The following is a 20,302-nucleotide window of genomic DNA, read 5'->3' on the forward strand; positions in this document are numbered from 1 at the left end:
CCCAGTTAGTGGTGGGACTTGAACTCTGGGACTGAGCGCTGTCCCTGAGCTCTTCAGTTCCAGACTACCGCCTACCCCTTGAGCCACAGTGCCACTTCCAGTTTTCTGGTTATTAACTGGAGATAAGAGTCTCAGGACTTTGGTGCCCAGGCTGGGTTTGAACTGCAATCTTCAGATCTCAGCCTCCTGAGTAGCTAGGATTACAGGCATGAGCTACCATGCTGGGTCCACTTCTGGTTTTCTGATGGTTAATTGGAGACTTTTCTGCTCAGGCTGGCTTTCAGCTGTGATCTGATCCTCCTGAGTAGCTAGGATTATATGCATGAGCCACCGTGCCCAGCTCTGAGAGAGTCTTACCTCCAATAAACCACTTAGAAAAAGCTGAAAGTGATGCTGACTCAAGTGGTTGAGCATTAGCCTGGAGCAAAAAGAACTCAGGGACAGCATTCAGGCCTCAAGCTCAAGCCCCAGGCCTGGGGAAAAAAACATCAAAACAAACTGAGGTATGGTTCATTTTAATGTAAGAGTTTAGAGTATGCAATGGGTAATATGATCACTGCATTACTAGGTGGGTGCCACAATTCCATCACTTTTATGAAGATTTCATTTCTCTGGTAAATAAGCAAGGAGTTTATGAAATCTGCATCCAATCTATTTTAGGAATATTATTGGTTTTCACAGCCTTATCTCCAACTGTTTAAATGTGTCTGCCACTGCAGCCATCTTTGTCCTAAGTCTAGCTCACAGTGCTCTTCACTCTTGGCAGATCCCCAAATTAAAATAAAGGTTTAAGAGTCCATACTAGGGTCATATCACCTACTTCAGCCTGTTACTGCTTCCCAAATATAGCACCATGGAGCTTTAGAGCTTGGATATATGGCTTAAACAAGGAAATCTTGAACAGGCAGGGTAGGTGCAAATGTTAATCCTCTACTCTGTGAAACCTCCCAATGGAAAGGTCTAGGGTTTTCCCACACTTTTACCCGTGTGTGTGTGTGTGTGTGTGTGTGTGTGTGTGTGTGTGTGTGTGTGTATGTATGTATGTATGTGTGTTTTAGTAACGTGTGTACCCATTTTAAAGGATAAAAAATGACAAATTTGCATCCTTATTTTATACTATGAAAGCAGAGTCCTGATTGGTAGGATGGCACCAGTAATTATATTCATCCTCATTGACCGCCTCTAGGGAGAAAAGTGTATCTAAGCAACATTGGCCAATATTACTAATTGGGCTACACATGACATGTGACCTACATTTGTAAGAGACAACCCTTAGCCCCTCCAACACACACACACACACACACACACACACACACACACGAGCACACATACACACATACACGGATAAAGAGATGGTATTGCCTGTAGTATATGGTAGGTACATGATTTGTAAGAAGACAAACTACTTCCTCAGGATTTTTTTCTCTTCATCTATCAATGTCTTTTTCTTTCAGCTTTCGTTTGGTTGCTTTCCTCCAGAGTGCAAGCTTTGCTACCAGCTTCCCTAAGCTCTTATCACCCACCTTAGAGGCCTATGAAGAAGGAAGATGGGGGTTTTTGTGGTTGTTTTGATACATGAAATATCAGTTAGGAATTCTAGCTAGGTTTGAGACCCATTTTCCCATTAGATCCATACATCAGTGTTCAACAAGGGATAGAAAATGCCATCATTGGTCAGAGTCTGGGTCATATTACCTTGCTTTTCTGTTTTTTCCAAGTTTTTCTTCTTGTGTCCCTCAATGGATATTTGTGTATCTTGTGCATCATTTGCTTCCACCAGATTTAGAAGGATGGTTTCATACTCCTGGTGATATTAAACCCTCTAGGATTTCACCCTGGAGGGTGTCAATGAGATCGACTGGCTAGGCCTTCATTCCAGATGTGAGCTCTCCTGCAGTGTCCATAACTGTGATCAGTGGCAGTGATGTCTGTGGCATCTCAGTGGCCTGGGCTGCAGAGAATGTGATATTGCTGTGTTAGCCGAGTACAGCCTGTCTTATGCCCTGAAACTCACTAACAATGCTTCTCCTGGTGCTTTGGGCACTCATCGGTTTCCACAGGTCATGTGAGGGTAGGCTTATGCTAATAAGGCAGGGATGATGTGGCAGCACATTAATGTGGGAAAAGTGTTATTAGAAATTAAGTGAAGAGGAAAATAGCAGAATGGTAGATATAATATGACCTTCCTTTCTGTCTGTAGCATTTGTACATGTGTATGTGTAATTATGTCTGTTTGAGTGTATCACCTTGGGGATAATGCCTGAGGGTATATATGCCTATTTCCCCTTTAAGAAATAGAATTTTACTGAATTGAAATGGGAAGGTTTTGACTATATGCCTTTCTGTTAATTTATTTTGAATGATCATTACTTTTATAATACAAAAGGGGCATTAAAATGTTTTTAAAGTTCAAGCATGAAAAGTTGCTGATTGAATATTCTTCAGATATTTTATGCTGTAAATAATTAGCATATATACATACTCCATACATACTCCGTGACTTGAAATTAAAAAAAAGTAACATCAGTTTTATAGACCCCCTTCAATTAAGGTTAAAATAGGCCATTGCGATGTTAGGTTAGATGGTATCTGGCTAAGGCAGATCTTTGTTCCTGTAAAAGCAGTCACACAGGTCTGTGTGTGGCTGTCTTGTAGTACATGGCATCCTGTCCCCTGCACTAGGCTTCCATGACAAAAGATTGTAATGAGGGCAATATCTAACTGGCTATTGTATCTTGGTAGCTGTGTCTGAGAAGGCTAGAGGCTTCTTTGCCGTTGGCTTACACTTGCAAATGGGAGCTGGAGTTTTGGGTAGATGGTTACAGATTATACACACAAGTCAATTTTCTTGCTAAGCATGTTGACTACCATACTGTTCTTGATAAAAATTCTGGTATTAGCCAGGCGTTGACGGCTCACATCTGTAATCCTAGTTATATGAGGCTGAGATCTGAGGATCAGTTTGAAGCCAGTCCAGTCTGGAAAGTCCATGAGACTCTTACTGCCAATTAATCACTCACATACACACACAAAAAGCCAGAAGTGAAGATGTGGCTCGCGTCATATCAAAGCTAAGGGACCATGACTAAACCCTAAGTTCAAGCCCCAGTACCAACACACACACACACACAAAGTGATATTAGTGGGTGCTAATGGCGGATGAAGGTAATCCTAGCTCAAGAACCTGAGATCTGAGGATCATGATTGGAAGCCAATTCAGGCAGGAAAATCCATGATAATCTTATCTCCAACTAACTGGCAAAAAGCCAGAAGTGGAATTGTAGTACAAGTAGTAGAGCACTAGTTTTGAGGGGAAAGGACATTGGTTATGGGTTAATGTCCAGGACCTAAGTTCAAGCCCTAGTAGTCTCTCTGGCTGTCTCTCTGTCTCTGTCTCTCTTACTCTGTCTCTCTTTCTCTGTCTGTCTGTCTCTGTCTCTGTCTCTCTCTCTCTCTCACACACACACACACAAAACATTGATATGGGGAGTTTCATATTGTGGAATAGTTGGCCCCCAGACATGAGGACATTATTGCAAATACCCTTATTGCTCTTTCCACAAAATTTTAGCAAAAAAAAAAAAACAGGTCAGTGAACAAACTTGAAATATTCTGGGGAAGGTAAGCTATTCTGGCTTTAATTTTCTTATGAAAAATCAAGTCTTTGGCCTAAGAAGCTCCCATGGCTATGGCCTGTAGAGGTAGAATGCTAATGTGGGACTGGACCATTTACACATTGGAAACTTGCCTGTATTGCATTAGTCATTTGCACCTAGACATTTAGTAGATTAGTTGTCTCTTCTTTAATGATGAAGTATGTGTTCTCTTAACATTCTAACAAGGTTATTTATTCTCTGTTCTCATCTGAGTCACACAGAAGAATGTGTGTATGGAAAGAAAAGATAACGTGTGGATGAAAAAGATGAGCAGGTGGGAACAGCAAGAGTAGAAGAGAGCCAAGAAAGAGTTGCCAACATTATAAGAAAAGTTTTCCATTCAGAAATGATTTAATGTCCTGGAAACCCTCATGACAGACAGCATTATCTATGCCTAGTCAAATAGTTGGTGGCTCATCTTACTAAAAATCCTTCCCAGCAGGCTGTTAATGGACTTGACATTTCATTATTAGCATTTCTTGAGGTACAAATACTGACATTACATCCTTTTTTTTTTCTTGCCAGTCCTGAGGCTTGAACTCAGGGCCTAGGCACTGTCCCTGAGCTTCTTTTGCTTAAGAATAGCACTCTACCATTTGAGCCACAACACCACTTCAGGCTTTTTGTTTATGTGGTTTTGAGGGCTTCATGTATGCTAGGCAAGCACTCTACCACTAAGCTGCATTTCCAGCCCCTATGACGTCCTTTTGAGAAGGCAAAAATATGGCTTCTTGTCTAAGAAGTGCGTCACAGCCCCATAGCCAAGGTGTTTTTGTTTTGTTTTTGCCAGTCCTGGAGTTTGAACTCAGGGCCTGGGCACTGTCCTTGGACATGTTTTACTTAAAACTGGCACTCTGCCACTTTAGCCACAACACCACTTCTGGCTTTTCTGTGTAGGTGGTCCTGAGGAATGGAACCCAGGGTTTCATGCATGCTAGGCTACGCTCCTGGATCCAAGCCAAGGTGTTCTTGTATGAAAAATGTTTTAAGGTTAGAGTGGCCAGTGAGAGTCAAGTCCTCCTGGACAGGAAGGTTTTATTAGACAAAACAGAGAGGGTGTGAGAGCACAGATGGCCACACTTTTAAGGGGATGACCAGAGGGGAGGGGCAAGATTGCTGGAGAAAGCTGGGGCTGTTTCTGAGCCGTTTGGGAATCCATTACAGGACACTGAAACTTAGGTTTCCCTGCCATGGCAAAAGTCCCCATTTGGCGTAGGTTGGCTTAGCTGTTTCCTTGTTCCCGTCAGTCAAGCAAGTGAAGCCAAACAACCACGGAATGAACCCTCTGTAAACTCTAGTGGGTAAAAATCAAAGGAGCACTACAGAAGGCTTGTGAGCTTTTTCTTAAAGAGCAATTTAAGAGCAAAACAAAGAAAGCACTACAAGTCCAGCTCAAATAAGCTGAAGGTCATGTCCAAATCCATGGGAATTAGCATAGGAGCTATGGCAAATCATGGCATTTCTGCAATAGTAACCACCTTGAAACAAGAAACTGATGGGAAACCAAACCTGCTCACAAACATAATTCAGAGAAGTAAAGTCAGGCAGAGCAAGGACTCTTAAATTAATATGATAAGACAGGAAACCTGCTTCTACTGATGTGAAACAATCCAACTGGGAAAGCCAAGCAAACATTGCAAAGTATGAGAGTGCTTTCTCTCCCCCTCCTTCCCTTCTCTCCTCCCTCCTCCTTCCTACCCTTTCCTCCCTTTACCTCCTGCCCTACCTCTCCCTCCCACTCTCCCTCCCTCTCCCTCACTCCCCCTCACTCCCTCTCTCCCTTCCCTTACCCTCTCTCCTCCCCCCACCCCCAGCATGCAAGTGTGTGTGTATAGCTGCAGATGCTCTGCCTAAAGGGTGAAGGGAGGGGCATCTCAAGGATTGATGTTACTGAAGCAACAGTCTACCATTCCCAGTTCTTGTGAGCCTGATGGCTCAAAGATTCCACACTCAGCTTCCAGAACAAGAAGAAAGCAGGCTGCAGGCCATCTCCACAAAGGTTAAGGATAACACAATCCCATCAAAACAGAAATGGACTGGTTAAGAGCAATATTTTTAGCTGGGCACCAGTAACTCATGCCTGTAATCTGAACTACTCAAGAGGCTAAGATCTGAGGTTCCAATTACCCATCAAAAGGTTGGAAGTAGAGCTGTGGCTCAAGTGGCTGAACATTAGAGTTGCTAAAAAAAAAAAGCTAAGGGACAATGCCCAGGTCCTGAGTTCCAGTACAGGCACAAAAAATAGCAATTTTTTTAATTGTATAGTAAGAGAGTCAAATGGCATCATCCTTTTTTATTTATAGATTCTTCTTACAGTAAAAAGTATTTTAAGATATATTGTGTTATTTTACTTTCTGGTTTAAAAATCAGTATTTCTCTTGGCCAAAGTTACTTAAAACCTGTAATCACCCTCTCACCCCAGACACACTTTTGAAAATAAGCTGATTTGTATTGAACTTGTTTGGAAATCCTGGAAAACTTTATTCAATGTTATTTTAGCACTACTTTGGTAACTTGTTCACTAAATTTCTAATAACATTTGGAAACAGTATTCTTTTATGTAAATAGTAACACACAAAAGGTACAAAATTCAATTTTATTTTTTATTATATCATTTATATGGGAGGATTCATTTTACATTTCCACACGTATTTTAATTACATTCCAATTGATTTCAACTCCTTTATCACACTCTTTTCAACTTTCCAGGTAAGAAATAACATCCCCAACTAGATAACATTCAATTATAAAAAGCTACCTCTAGCCTGCCAGGCACTGGTGTCTCACACCTGCCATCCTAACTACTCAGGAGGCTGAGATCTGAGGATCATAGTTCGAAACCAGCCAGGACTGAAGCATCCCTATGAGACTTTTACCTCCAATTAACCACCAGAAAACTGGAAGTGTTGGTATGTCTCAAAATTGTAGAGCACTAACTTTGAGCAAAAGAACTTCCCAAATTCAGGCCCCATGATTGCCCCCCCCCAAAAAAAAAGTTACTTCTACATTAACCATATTACATGTGTGTATTTTATGAAGTGTCATGATTTTAGGAATTTCTAGGCCTTGGCTTCCTTTGCTTGATTATTGTTATTAATCTACTATATGAACCTGACTTTTTGCTAGTTAATTGGAGATAGACTTTTTTTTTTTGCCAGTTCTGGGACTTGAACTCAGGGCCTGGGCACTGTATTTGAACTTTCTCAAGGCTAGTGGTTGACCACTTGAGCCACAGCACCACTTCCATCTTTTTCTGTGTATATGGTACCAAGGAATTGAACCTTGGGCTTTTTGTGTGCTAGGCAAGCACTCTATCATCAGGCCGTACTCCTAGCCCCTGGAGATGGACTCTTGTGGCAATTTCTACTCTGATTGGCTTTATATCTCAATCCTCCAGATCTCAGCATCCAGCCTAGCTAGGATTACAGTCATGAGCTGTCAGTATCTGGCTTTTTCATCTGTCAACTGGTAGTATACTTTATTTTTAGGAATGACAGGGTAAGTGCTTCGTTCTTTTTATAAATTTTCAAAACGATGAATTGACTTCCAATCACCCATGGTGTCAATTATTTTCTAAATGATAAACATACAGTAGTTCTAATGATTTCTAGTTTTTATATTGGCAAGTAATTAAAGAACAAGTCTCCTACTTTCACCCTGCAGGGACTCTTGGTGATCTTTGCTAAACTTATTAGTTGAGCATCTTTAATACTGGAATCTGAAAGCACTGAATTTGATTTTCTGGGCACTAGCATGATATCATATGTGGAAAATTACATGCCTAGTTTCTTGTGATGGTCACAGTCAAAATAGGAACAATAAAGCAACTATATAAAATTACCTCAACTCTGTATATAGGATATATAGGAAACATAAATGAATTTTTTATTTAGGCGTCTGTTCCATCTCCAGAGATTCACATGACATGTAAATAAATGTCCTTAGCATTCCCCATATTGGTATCTCAGATAATGGTTGCTCAGTCTATAGTTGGAATGAGAATTAGAACAGTGGATAAGGAATATGTTTCGGAAATGTTGACTTACTTGAGTAAGTAGAAAGGGAAAAGCTTTTGAGGTTTCCACGGAGAAGATTCAAATTTTGTTAAGTTCTTCTTATTCTAGAACTGTTCTTTGCTTAATGTATTAAAAAATTGAATAGTAAAAGAAAGATAGGAGCTAGTGGTTTGTAGCTACAATCTTAGCTACTCATGAGGCTGAGATCTGAAGACCGTGGTTCAAAGCCAGCCTAGGCAAGAAAGTCCATGAGACTCTTCATTCTAATGAACCATCAGAAAACTGGAAGTGGTACTGTGGCGCAAAGTGATAGAGTGCTAGCCTTAATTGAAAGGGTTCAGGGACAGTGCCCTGGCCTTGAGTTCAAGCTTAAACTTAAATGCTTAAACTTTCAAACATCATTCCTGGTTGTCCTGGCTAGGGCTGGAAGGGAGAAGTGAATGTTGGGCTGTGGAGTGTCTACCTAAGTAGGGAAATAACAGCACAAAAATACAGAAAGGATGAATAGAGGGGTTTCTTCTACTCTTCCATCCCATACCTCTCCCTCTAGAAAAACATACCTTCATATTTTTTTTCTATTTTCTAAAGGAGAAAGGAGACTGTGATATGAAAAGATGGAGCCCCAATGAACTTTGAATAGAGACACTATTGATAGTTGGAGAATGAATCTGCTCATGAGCACCCCAGCAATAACTCAATTCTAGGAATACACCTGGAAGTAGGAGAGGCAGATAATGTAAGCTGGAGGGGTTTGAAGCAAAAATTTGGCTATTCACAGATTGCCAAGAGCAAATTCTTTGTCATTGCCTAGCTTTATATCTAGCTCTAAACCTAACGGCATGGTCTATCAAATAATTTTGTTTCCTCTTGAGGATTATAAATAGGGCTGGGAATGTGGCTTAATGGTCGAGTGCTTGCCTAGCATGCACGAAGCCCTGGGTTCAATTCCTCAGTGGCACTTAAGCACAAAAAGCCAGAAGTGGTGCTGTGGCTCAAGTGGCAGAGTGCTTATCCTTAAGCAAAAGAAGCTCAGGGACAATGCCCAGGCTCTGAGTTTAAGCCCCAGAACTGGCAATAAAATAAATATGCTTGAAATCAATGCAAATTTCCTTATTATGCACAGATAACTGCATTTTTCTACACAGATAACTGCATTTTTCTACAAGTTACACTGTTTCAGAAAACAAGTTCTTCTACTCCAGTATTTGTCCAGGTAAATGGTTCATTTACTAAAAGTTAAATGCCATTATATCCAAGCCCCTAAATGTTTTAAGTGAAGCTGGAAAAGCCTTTGTTCTTGCCAGGAAATGGTAGACATTTTCAACTGCTTTTCTCTATTAACTGGTATTGTATATGACTCTTCAGACTTGTTTGTTCTTGCCAGTGATGCTTGAAGCAGTCAAGGACGTTTGTCTTCTGTCTTCATCTTTCCGAAATGCGGAAAACAACAAACCTTGAGAGCATTTTAAATTCCTCACAACATTTTATTTCTGTATCTGTTATTGTGACTGCATGAATGGTCTGTTTATTTGAAGTCACGAAGAATCAAGAGTAAGAACTTCTGTAAAAGAAATGCTACTGAAGTGGTGTTCTGTGTTTGTAGAGAGACCCAGGGAAGGAATGCTGATTAGCTTCATGTTGATTCTGCCTGCAACTTTCTAGTTGTCTAAATGGGCCCTTAGCCACTTGGCCTTTTTGTGGTTCACAGCTCTCATACAAACCATACCAAAAAATTACTCATTTTCTGCCAAGAAAATCAAATCTCAGTTCTACTACACTTTTGTATAGAGTTTTTTATTCCCTTCATTTCTTAGTCTGTAAAATAGGATAGCAATAGTCCCTATGGTTTCTGATGTGAAAAAATATTTGGAACCCAGTACAACTCAACATCAATGTTAGCTGTTGCTGAGATTCTATGCATATAATAGCCAACAATGTGTAAAGACATTGATGATTGAGGAAGAAGAGTTAGTTTATAGCCTTGTTATTCTGTGAAGGCTGGAATTTTTAAGGCTTTTGCATTTGCACTGAGCAGTATGAATTCTCTCAAAGGACAGGGCCATACTGGGAGACTGAATATATTTGGACTTAAGCCACAAAATTTTAAAGAAAAGGCAATAAATAAAATAAGTAAAATCTTAGCATGAAAATACCTTCTTGGGGGGCAAAACAAATGAAAGTTCACAATTATGTTAATGGGAAACATACCAGAAATGAAATCTGTCAAAGTTAATTTGGGAATTTTATTTCTTTCTGAAGTGTTAAATTTTTTAAAATATTTCTTATTGTCTCCAGTAATGTGCACCCCATTAGGCTCTGCACATGCACGATTTTTTTTAAATTATAGAACTGTTTCTGGAAAGAGGGCTTCAATGTGATGTTTAATCGCTCTAAGTTGTTAGCAGGAAATAGCAGCAGGTGAAATGTTTCACAAAGACTCATCAAAAAAACATCCTGGAAAGGTGTCTCTCAACAGGCCAGCTGTAGGTGCTTAGTTCTGCATAATCTTTCTTGCCCATTTTTTTTCTACATTTCATGTTTCAAATCCAATACCAAAAATATTCAAGAAATAGACAATGCATTTGAGTTGGGGAGCACAATTCTAGGTCACAAGACTGAATTGTCATTTCCCTTCTAGCATTCTTTATTTTTGTCCATTATCCTGAAAGTGGAGATTTACAATCACATCTTATCATTCCTTCTCTCCATCACACAGATGATAACTTATCGAGAAGCCATTTGGACTATAAAAAATGAAATACACAGCTCATCTCCATCCAGGCAGCTGCTTTGGACTGGCTCCAGCTGCTGTGAGCTGCTAAGGCCCCTGTAGTCAGTAGAGCAAAGCAAATCCCTTACATACTAGGGCTTGGACTTTTATGAGGGATAGATGGAAGGATGCCCAGTGGAATACTGATTGGCTGCCTGCTACTGAGAGCCACAGACTTCATCATTGTCTTCCCCCCACCTCCCAGGTGATCTTCAACACATCTGAATATGTGTGTACATGCTTAGATTTTTCGCCTAAAATTTTTCTTTGGATTTTGATCAGATAGTCATAACCTCCAGTAATTGCTGAGGTATTAAAATTTACGCATTCTTTTCAGTCACCAATCTCAAGCCTTATGTGGGTCACAGACCCTTTTAGGGATCTGGAAAAAAATTAGGAACTTCCCTTTCCTCAGTTTGCATCCACCAACTTGTATACACAAGCACATGAAGGACTTGGAAATATTTATGGATCTCCTGACCATTCAGTTGTTCAACTCTAACATAAATCTTACTTGATTTATATTTTGCTATTCATTTTATAAGGATATGTTTGATAATACTAGTATAAATTTCTTTCTCTCAAAAATAGATGAATTATGTAACTGTCACTTTGGAGTTCTTTGAAGATAAAAGAAATGCCACAGAAGTGATGCCAAAAACCCTCAATAGAGGTTTTCAAAAGAGAGGATTACTTTCATTAGTGGATATGTTTTTCTAGTTTTTTTTAATTCCTAATACTTTTAAGACTTAGAATCAGGCATAGATATTTCCGATACCAAAAGCTTCATTTTTCTGAACCTAACATCCCAGAAAATACATTTGTTCAGTAGTATAGTAGGATGACGCAGGTTTTTGCTTTTTGCCATTTAGTTATTTTTCTGGTATTATGTTAAAAATTTCGTGAGAACTGGTTAGATGTTTTTGGCAAACTCCTGCTACTCACTGGAGCTGGAAGTGTAAAGAATCTTACTTTTCATGATCAACAAATGTATGTTGGCAGAGATAATCACTGTAATTTCTAGAAGGTCACTGGCAGTCAGTTTGGTCTATGTAAATCTTGCTTCTCAATTCCCAGGCAGAAAATACTGAGCATTTTTTAAAATAGGGCTTGAACTCTGGGCCTGGGTGCTATCCCTGAGCTCTTTTGTTCAAGGCTAGCATTCTACCACTAAGAGCCACTGCAACACTCCAAGGTGGTTAATTGAAGATAAGAATCTCATAGACTTTCCTGCCTAGGCTGGGTTTCCATGTGATTCTCAGATCTCAGCCTCCAGAGTAGCTAGGATTACAGGCATAATATTGAATCCTACAGTCTCTAGTTCTACCCATTTTCCTGAAAATAATAGGATTTTCTTTTTTATGGCTGAATGATAGTCTATAGTGTGTATGTACATATATATGCATATATCACATATGTATACATATATATCACATTTTTATCCACTCAGGTGTTGTAGTACATTGAGGCTGTTTTTATAGGATAGCTATTATGAATAGTGCTATAATAAACATGGGTGTGTAGAAGTTTTTTTATTGTACACTCATTTTAATTCTTTTGACTATATACTCAAGAATTGTATAGCTAAATAATGGGTACTTCTATTTTTAGTTTTTCAGAAGCCTCATACTACTATAATTTTCCTTAATTTCATTAATTAAGTTCATAAGGTGGTTTGTGAGGGTATTGTGAAATAGTCTTCCCAATTTCCTTCTCAGTCTACTTGTTGCTGGAATGTTAAAAAGCCACTGATTTTTATCTGCTGATTTCTGTATCCTGCTATTGTGCTGAAAGTGTTTGTAATATCTAAGTTTTCTGTTAAGATTTTAAGGGCTTCTAAGTATAAAATCATAACATTTGCAAATGTGAATAATTTGATTTGAATCCCTTTTATTCATTTATTTGCCTTATACAATGACTAAGATTTCAAGTACTTTATTGAATAAGAGTGGGAACAATAGACATCCTTATAATCTCTTTTCTTTTTTATGCTGATACTAGGACTTGAACTCTGGGCCTGGGTGTTGCTTAGACTTTTGCTGAAGGCTAGTGTTGTACTACTTGAGCCGTACTTCTGCTTTTTTTTTTTTTTTTGGTGGAAGTAGAAGGATGTGATACTTAGATTCTGTTCTTCCTGAGTATTTATGATTACAGGTATGTGCTACTGGTACCCACACCTTATTTCTTTCTTTCTTTCTTTCTTTCTTTCTTTCTTTCTTTCTTTCTTTCTTTCTTTCTTTGTTGTGGGGCTTGAGCTCTGGGCCTGGGCACTGTTGCTGAGCTCTTCAGCTCAAGGCTAGTGCTCTAATACTTTAGCCACAAAACAATTTCTGGTTTTCTGATACTTAATTGGGGATCAGAGTCTCACAGATTTCTGTGCCCAGGCTGTCTTTGCATCATGATCCTCAGATCTCAGCTTCCTGAGTAGCTTCTGAGTAGCTAAGATTACAGGCATGAACCACCAGTGCCCTGCCCTTATCTCATTCTTGGCTTTAGGGGTTGTCTATAGATTCATTGTATGGAGCCTTTATTATGTTGCAGTATACGTCTGTTTCTAATTTCTTTTGTACTTTTATCATGAAGAAATGTAGTTTGGTGAAAGGCTTTTTCTTTATTGAGATGATTCTGTTTTCTTCTGTTGATGTGCTGAATTATGTTTTTTGTTTTCTTTTTCCCTAGGACCCTTCATTCCAATCTCCAATGATCTAATTGGACTTTTCCCATGGTTTTTAAGCTTTCATTACTTTGGTTTGTTTTGTACTAGTCCTGGGGCTTGAAGTCAAGGCTTGGGCACTGTCCCTGTGATTTTTTTTCCATATATTTTTTTATTGTAATTAATAGAAGGGTTACATTATATTTACCAGATAGAAGGATCATTATTTCACAAATATTGATACCCTTTCTCATGTCTTGGTCCCCATTTCCCTCTCCCCACCCCTGTCCCTCATCTTGTTTTCCCCCCTTCCCTATCCAATTTCAAATAACCAAATATGCATATATCTAATATATCAGATAACAAGGTGAAATACTGTAACAAGATGTTCAAAGATGGCACTCCACTAACTGAGCCACAGCTCCACTTCCTGCTGTGTGTGTGTGAGAGAGGGAGGAGAGAGATATTAACTGGAGATAAAAGTCTAGACTTTTCCTGACATGGCTCCTGAGTAGCTTAGGGATTACAGGTATAAGCCGTCAGCACTCAGCCATTCCTTTGCTTTTTTAATATATCTTTTGAATTTGTGATCTTTAATTTGATTCTTTTTTTTAAGTATTGATGTTTTTATTTTGGAACCAAAGTAGTATTTTATGCATTAACTCAGCTTATGATAAAAAACATTTTATGCACAACTGCAGGGAAACCTTTACACAAATTGTTTAGAAAAAATGGGTTTAGTTTCAAAAGTACATTGAGTTGATACGTAAATTGGAAAATATTTTCTCTGTAGCAAAATATTTCCCCACTTAAACCAAGAAGCCCATTTAAACCAATAGTAGATGAACTATGTATTTTTAAATATGGTTTGAACTCTGGAATCTAGAAAAAAATGTTAACTTCTTTTACTGAACAAGCCATACTTGGTTAGGAGCCAGCCTATGAAATAAGTCAAAGGGAATCCATCTCCAATTAACCAGCAAAAAAGGTGGACTGGAGGTATGAGTCAAGGCACAAATGTGGAAAAATGCTTTCTGGAGGGCATCACTGGTAAGGTCTCCCTAACCTTCACCACTTTCTCTTGTACCCAGCCTTCAATCCCACCTTAGTGGTTCTTATAATTTGTGCCTCTTTCCCAGAGCTCCAGCCTCTCCCAAGATTCTCTGAGCTGTTTGCCTTGACTTTTGTAAACTCTCTCTGCTGATTAGCCAGGTGGGTTTCTTTTGTTTCCACCTAGAACCCAGTCTGGCAACCTTTTCTTAACAGCATTAGAAAAGCTCTGGGGTAGGGCAGGGGAAACTTCTTGTCTTATCTTGGCATTCTCTTATCAAATCCCACCCCTTGCAGTTTAATTTTCTTCTTCTTTTCTCCTCCTGTCATTTTTATAACCTTTAATGCATTCTTTCAACTACTTTGCACTTATAGCCAGTGGGTTAATTATGCTAGATGTTTGAGTTATATCAAAATCCTAAGTAATTAACTTTCTTTCTACACAGGATTTGTAAGTGTGACCTGATGGAAATCTCTGTACAAAAGTCAGGAACACCTAATACATGATGCCTGGGAAGTATATTTCCATTACAATAGGATGTTTAGGATTTTAGACACATGAATACAAATGTACTTACAACTATTTTCTTTCTCTAGCAAGGCAATTACAGGCATACTCTGAACTTAAACCTACGGATGCAGCTTATTTTTAGAACTTGGTCACATGTGCTTAACAATGAATTATCTTAACCATTGTATGCTTTCTGGGATGATGGATTTCTCTTTATGGAAAGAGTTAAAAGGCATATACTTGACAATTTTTCTTGCTGTGTTTAGCCCATGCTGGCCTCAAATATACACTACTCCTTCCTCAGTCTCCCAAGTCTGGGAATTTACAGTACTGCACCACTATACCTGAAAAAGAAATATCTTTGTTTTCTAAATTTAATTCTATTTTAGATTACTGAGTTACCATACATTTGCAATTGGAGGGAGTTTTATTGTGATATGTCCAAACATGTAGTTGTGTGTGTGTGTACATGCTTCATGAATGCTTGCTTGCATGCACTGGTCTTAGGCTTGAATTCAGGGCCCTGTGCTGTCCCTGAGTATTTTTGTTCAAGGGTAGCTAGCAGTCTTCCACTTCAATCATAGCTCCACTTCTGTTGTTTTTTTTGGTGGAGATAATAGCTTCACAGGGACTTCTCTGCCCGACTTCCATTCTCAGATCTCAGCCTCCTGAGGACCTAGGATTATAGGTCTGAGTTTGCTGCTTGGCCTGCATTAGTGTACATTTAAAAATGTAACCCCCTTTACCATACTGTCATTCCTCTCCTTTTCCTCTTTTACAAACAGCATTTACTGGGTTTCATTATATTGTGTGTGCGTGTGTGCACGTGTGATTGCGTGTGCCATGCACACACACATATACATGGGTATAAAATGTTTTAGATAAAATTTGTTTTATTTTTATTCCATTGGTACCCTTCATCTCTTTCAAACCTTTTATTCTTACCCATATGTTATATTCCTGCCACAGCCTAAGAAAACTTGCAAATGACTTGCCAGTGTACTGTTCAAATTAGAACCATCATCATTTAATTTCTGGTCAAAATTCTATCCAGGTTGAAAATAATAAATTGAACCCCAGTCACATGCTCATAATTGGAGGAGGATTTTTTCATATATTATCTTGAATCCTCAAGTAACCAGCCATAAAAGATGAGCTTAGTATATCATCTAACCATAGAAAGACAATTTATGTAAGAGCCAGGATTTGAACCTAGATCAGCTGCACTGAGAAACCTGTGTCCATTCTGCTGGTCTTTGCCCCTTAATGTCTCCAGGAAACTTTCGTGACCAATACTACAACCAATATTCTCACTGTATCACTTGGTTAGTTAGAAACAGACTTCAAAAGGAAGTTTATAGCAACTGGAAAGCTGTAGAAATTAGAAGAAAGCAAATCTTAGAGCACAATGTCCCTTTCTTACTCTTGGATTATAAAGTAATAAGGAGAAATAAAAATAAAAAGGCACCAAAATAGAAAATGCCTAGTCTCTTAGCCACGCTAGTAAAGTGAATCCTTTGTGAAAAACATAGCCTTTGATTGATTGCTGATACAACAGAGCAATGCTATGTAATATTTTTAAGACACATTCTTGCTTTGCAAAGAACGCGTATCTCAGTCGAGTGCTGCATCTAAGATGTACCCGTAATCAGTAATACCACCTTCAGAGGCGGTAAAACTGAAACAGACCCAAGCAGCCTATGTGCCTTCTATGGTTGATCTCCTTTCCCCCATCTGTGGCTAGAAACATTGGCTTAAGCCTTGAAAAAGCATGTATGCCTGTAAAGCTTTATCTTCCTCTTCCTTAATATCTGAACATTAGGCCTTGGTGCAAAGCCAGTCTCATTTTGAGCTGAATAGTCAGACATAAAATCTGGAGAGCCAGAAAGGGCTGGAATTATATTGGGCTCAGGATTCAGGGAGACTTAACTCCCATGCTCCCACTGGGAGAGCAGGATTAGTGATGGTCTATCTGCTCTGTGGTATATTGTTACACACAGGAGGTTTGTCTTTCTACCCTGGGGTGGCCTGTGCCACTGTCACTTCCCCTTGTGCGCTCTATAGACTCTGCCTTCCCCTTTCCATCCAGATTCTTCTATTTCCACCTTCTGAGTCACTCTGGTTTTCTTCAGTATTAGTGCATATGGAATAGTTTTATACTTTTTTTTTGCCAGTCCTGGGGCTTGAACTCAGGGCCTGGGCACTGTCCTTGGACACTTTGTGCTCAAGGCTAGCCCTCTGCCAGCTTGAACCACAGCATCACAGCTTTTTCTGAGTATGTGGTACTGAGGAATCAAACCCAGAGCTTTGTGCATTTTGGGTGACCACTCTGCCAGTAGGCTTACCTGCCCATTATACTTTTATTTTTTATACTATCAAAAGTGATCAACTCTGTCACATTCTGATAAAAAGGAGTCTCCATTCCTGTCTTTGCTTGGAGTCATATTACTAAAGTTCTCATTAGTGTTGCTAGTTTACAAGGGCATAAGCTAAGAGGAAAGCCCTCAACCACACTTCTCCCTCCACCCCCCCCAATACTTCTCAGTCATACAGGTGACTGAGTGGGAGATTATAAAGACCAAACAGTTCCTGTGGCAATAGATTAGGTGTGGATTTTTTTTTCTGTGTAAAGCTTAAGAACAAGACTGGCGGTGGGGGTGTGTTACCACTGTGCCCTCAGGGACCTAAGATTTCACTTTTTAATATTGATGCTAGGGTTTAAATAATATCAGGGGTACTGATACTAAGGGTCTGGGTGCTATCCTTTATTCCTTCTCTTCTATCCCCAACCCCACCTGCTCAAGACTGATGTTTTACCACTAGAGCTACAGCTCCACTTTCAGCATTTCAGTAACTGGAGATAAGTATCTTTTGAATTTGTTGTCTTGAGCTGGCTTCAAACCAGGATCCCAGTTCTGAGCCTCCTGAATAGGTAGGATTATAGGTGTGATCTACCAATACCTGTGATCAATGTCTTTTTTGTAGTTGTTGTTGTCTTGGGCCTTGAACTCAGGGCTCAGGTGCTGTCCCAGATCTTTTATGCTCAAAGCCAGTGCTCTGTCTCTTTGAACCATAGCTCCACATTTTCTGGTGGTTAATTGGAAATGAATCTTTCTTGCCCAGGCTGGCTTTGAACTGTGATCTTCAAATCTCAGCCTCTCAAGTAACTAGGATTACAATCATGAGCTACCAGTACCTGGCAGAATTCACTTTTATCATATCCAGAAGCAAGGGAGTGTCTCTGAAGCTTACTATGTTCTCATTGTTATAGCTATACTTCCTTCATTTTTGAGAACCATATATCCTTGAGTGAGTTACATTTTCCTGGGCTTCTTGTGTCAGGCTCTAGGAAAGGCACATTAACTGTGACAGAATTATCTCTTCACTGAACACATATGCTGCCTGCCAGTGAGTGAGGTGAGCGTGCAGATGAACTGGCATGGAAGCACACTGTGTTGAAGTATAGCTAGAGTTGGGGACACTTCAGTCATAGACAGCAAACAAATGATTAGGCATTGGAGACTGAATATTATGTAGCCTCTATGGACACTGCTTTGTTCTTGGGCCTGCCCTTATTCTGAAAGAACAAGGGGATTCCTCTCCACCCTGAACTGCCTCAAGTTCCCTGAGGTTCCAGCAGGCTCCACTGTGTTGCGTCAGTGAACAGTGAGCTTTGTTTCCACAAATCATTCTGCAGTTTCATCTCCTAAGAAGCCTGAGATTTAGGGTTTCATAGTGAGTACCTGTATTCCCCTGCACTTTACGAATGGGCAAGGAGTTGATGGATCCAAGCACTAGAAACCAAATGGAAGAATGAGTGGGGTTGGAAGAAGAGAGGATCCATTTGTCTCAGTGCCTTGCTGCTTTATTCTAGCCTGCTACTGCCATTGAAAGAGGGAAAGCCAGGCATTGGCTCAAGCTGTTATCTTTGCTACTCAGGAGGCTAAGATTTGGGGATGCAGTTCACAGGCAGGCCAGGCAGGAACATTTGTGAGACTCTGAATCTCCAATAAACTACCAAACAAGCATGGAGTGGTGGTATGGCTCAAGCGGTACAGTGCTAGCCTTGTGCAAAAGAAACTCAGAGATAGTGCCCAGACCTTGCGTTCGAGCTCCAAGACTGATGTGGGGAGAGAGGTAGAGAATGAACAAGGCAGAAACTTGGATTGTCAAAAAAAAAATTAAGCAGAATGGAATCAATTTGGTGATCGTCCTTTTTCTTCATATCAGAGATGGAGAGTATAACTGAGAAAATAATTGGAGTTAAAAGGAATAGGGAAGGAGAAAAGATGATCATGGTAGACAGGAAAGTACCTGTGTGTCAAAGGAGTGCATGGAGTTTCATTTTAGGTAATTGTCATAAAGAATTTCAGCTGGGTTTTGGTAAGTCATGTCTGTTATCCTCACTACTCAGGAGGCTGAGATGTAAGTACTCTGGTTCCAAGCCAGCCTGGGCAGAAAAGTCTCCGAGATTATTTTTGTTGTTCTTGTTGTTGGTTATAAGCCACCACACAAAAACTCAACACGGAGATGTGGCTCAGGTGATGAATACTATTCTAGAGAGAAAGCTTAGGAAGAGTTCCCTGGCCCTAAATTCAAGCCACACAAAAGCAATATTATTGAATATTCAGAATTTAGGGGAAACTCAAAATCCAAATGTTCATGTCAAATCTTCTGATTTGTTTATTATGTTACTCATCATTATTTAACCTCTTTTTTTTTTTTTGCCCCTCCCGGGCATGAGCTCAGGCCCTGAGCACTGTCCTTGGACTTTCTCAAGGCTAGAGCTCTACCACTTGAGCCTCAGCACCACTTCTGGCTTTTTTTCTATGTATGTGGTACCGAGGAATCGAACCTGGGACATCATGCATGCTTGGCAAGCACTCTACCATGAGGCCAAACTCCTGGCCCTTATTTAAACTTTTTATGTGATCCAAACAAAGCATCTCTTTCGGGTTGGAGTTAGCCCAAATGACTCCAGGATATATTTTTTGGCCCCTCTGGTCCTTAGCAACCCAAGTAGCACTTAGCAACCCCAAAGTGAAGGCATCTGACAATGAGAGAAGGATTCAGGATGGATGCTTCTCACTTGGTCACTGATAGGGATAAGAGCTATAGCCGATGCCTATGGAAGATTGTCCACTTCAGCAGTATGTCTGGTGTTGCTGGTCATAAGACATCAATACACTCCAATTATTTAGGACTTTTGACAGACAAAGGGAGCATAGGACTAGGGGGCCAGTGGACATGTTAGTCCTTGGTAAATAAGTTTCAAGGATAAAAAACTATGTATTTCTTTGATTTCCAATCTGGCTGACCTGGTGAAGAAAATCCTACACCAGTGTGCCATTTCCCAATACTGTTCTTTGCCCCCTTTCTGTGGACACTGCAGAGAACCAAACAATATCCAGGCCTTCAAGGACTATCAATTCAAGTGTGAGGAAATGATGGAGTAACACACAGACATGCCATCATCCTATCCTGCTATTAGAATTACGCCATTGCTTGGGTTAGATGGCAAGAGGGAAGGATAACTTTCTGGGATATGGGAAAAAAAATGGAAATTCCATGCTGGCCCTGGAAGAAAGGCCCCAGAAGTTGCCTGTTTCTCCCACAGCACAGTGCTTCTTACTGCCATTGGAGTCT

Source organism: Megascapheus bottae, chromosome 15 (genome assembly GCF_031878675.1).
Source record: "Megascapheus bottae isolate mThoBot1 chromosome 15, mThoBot2.hap1, whole genome shotgun sequence".
In the NCBI taxonomy this organism is placed as follows: domain Eukaryota; kingdom Metazoa; phylum Chordata; class Mammalia; order Rodentia; family Geomyidae; genus Megascapheus; species Megascapheus bottae.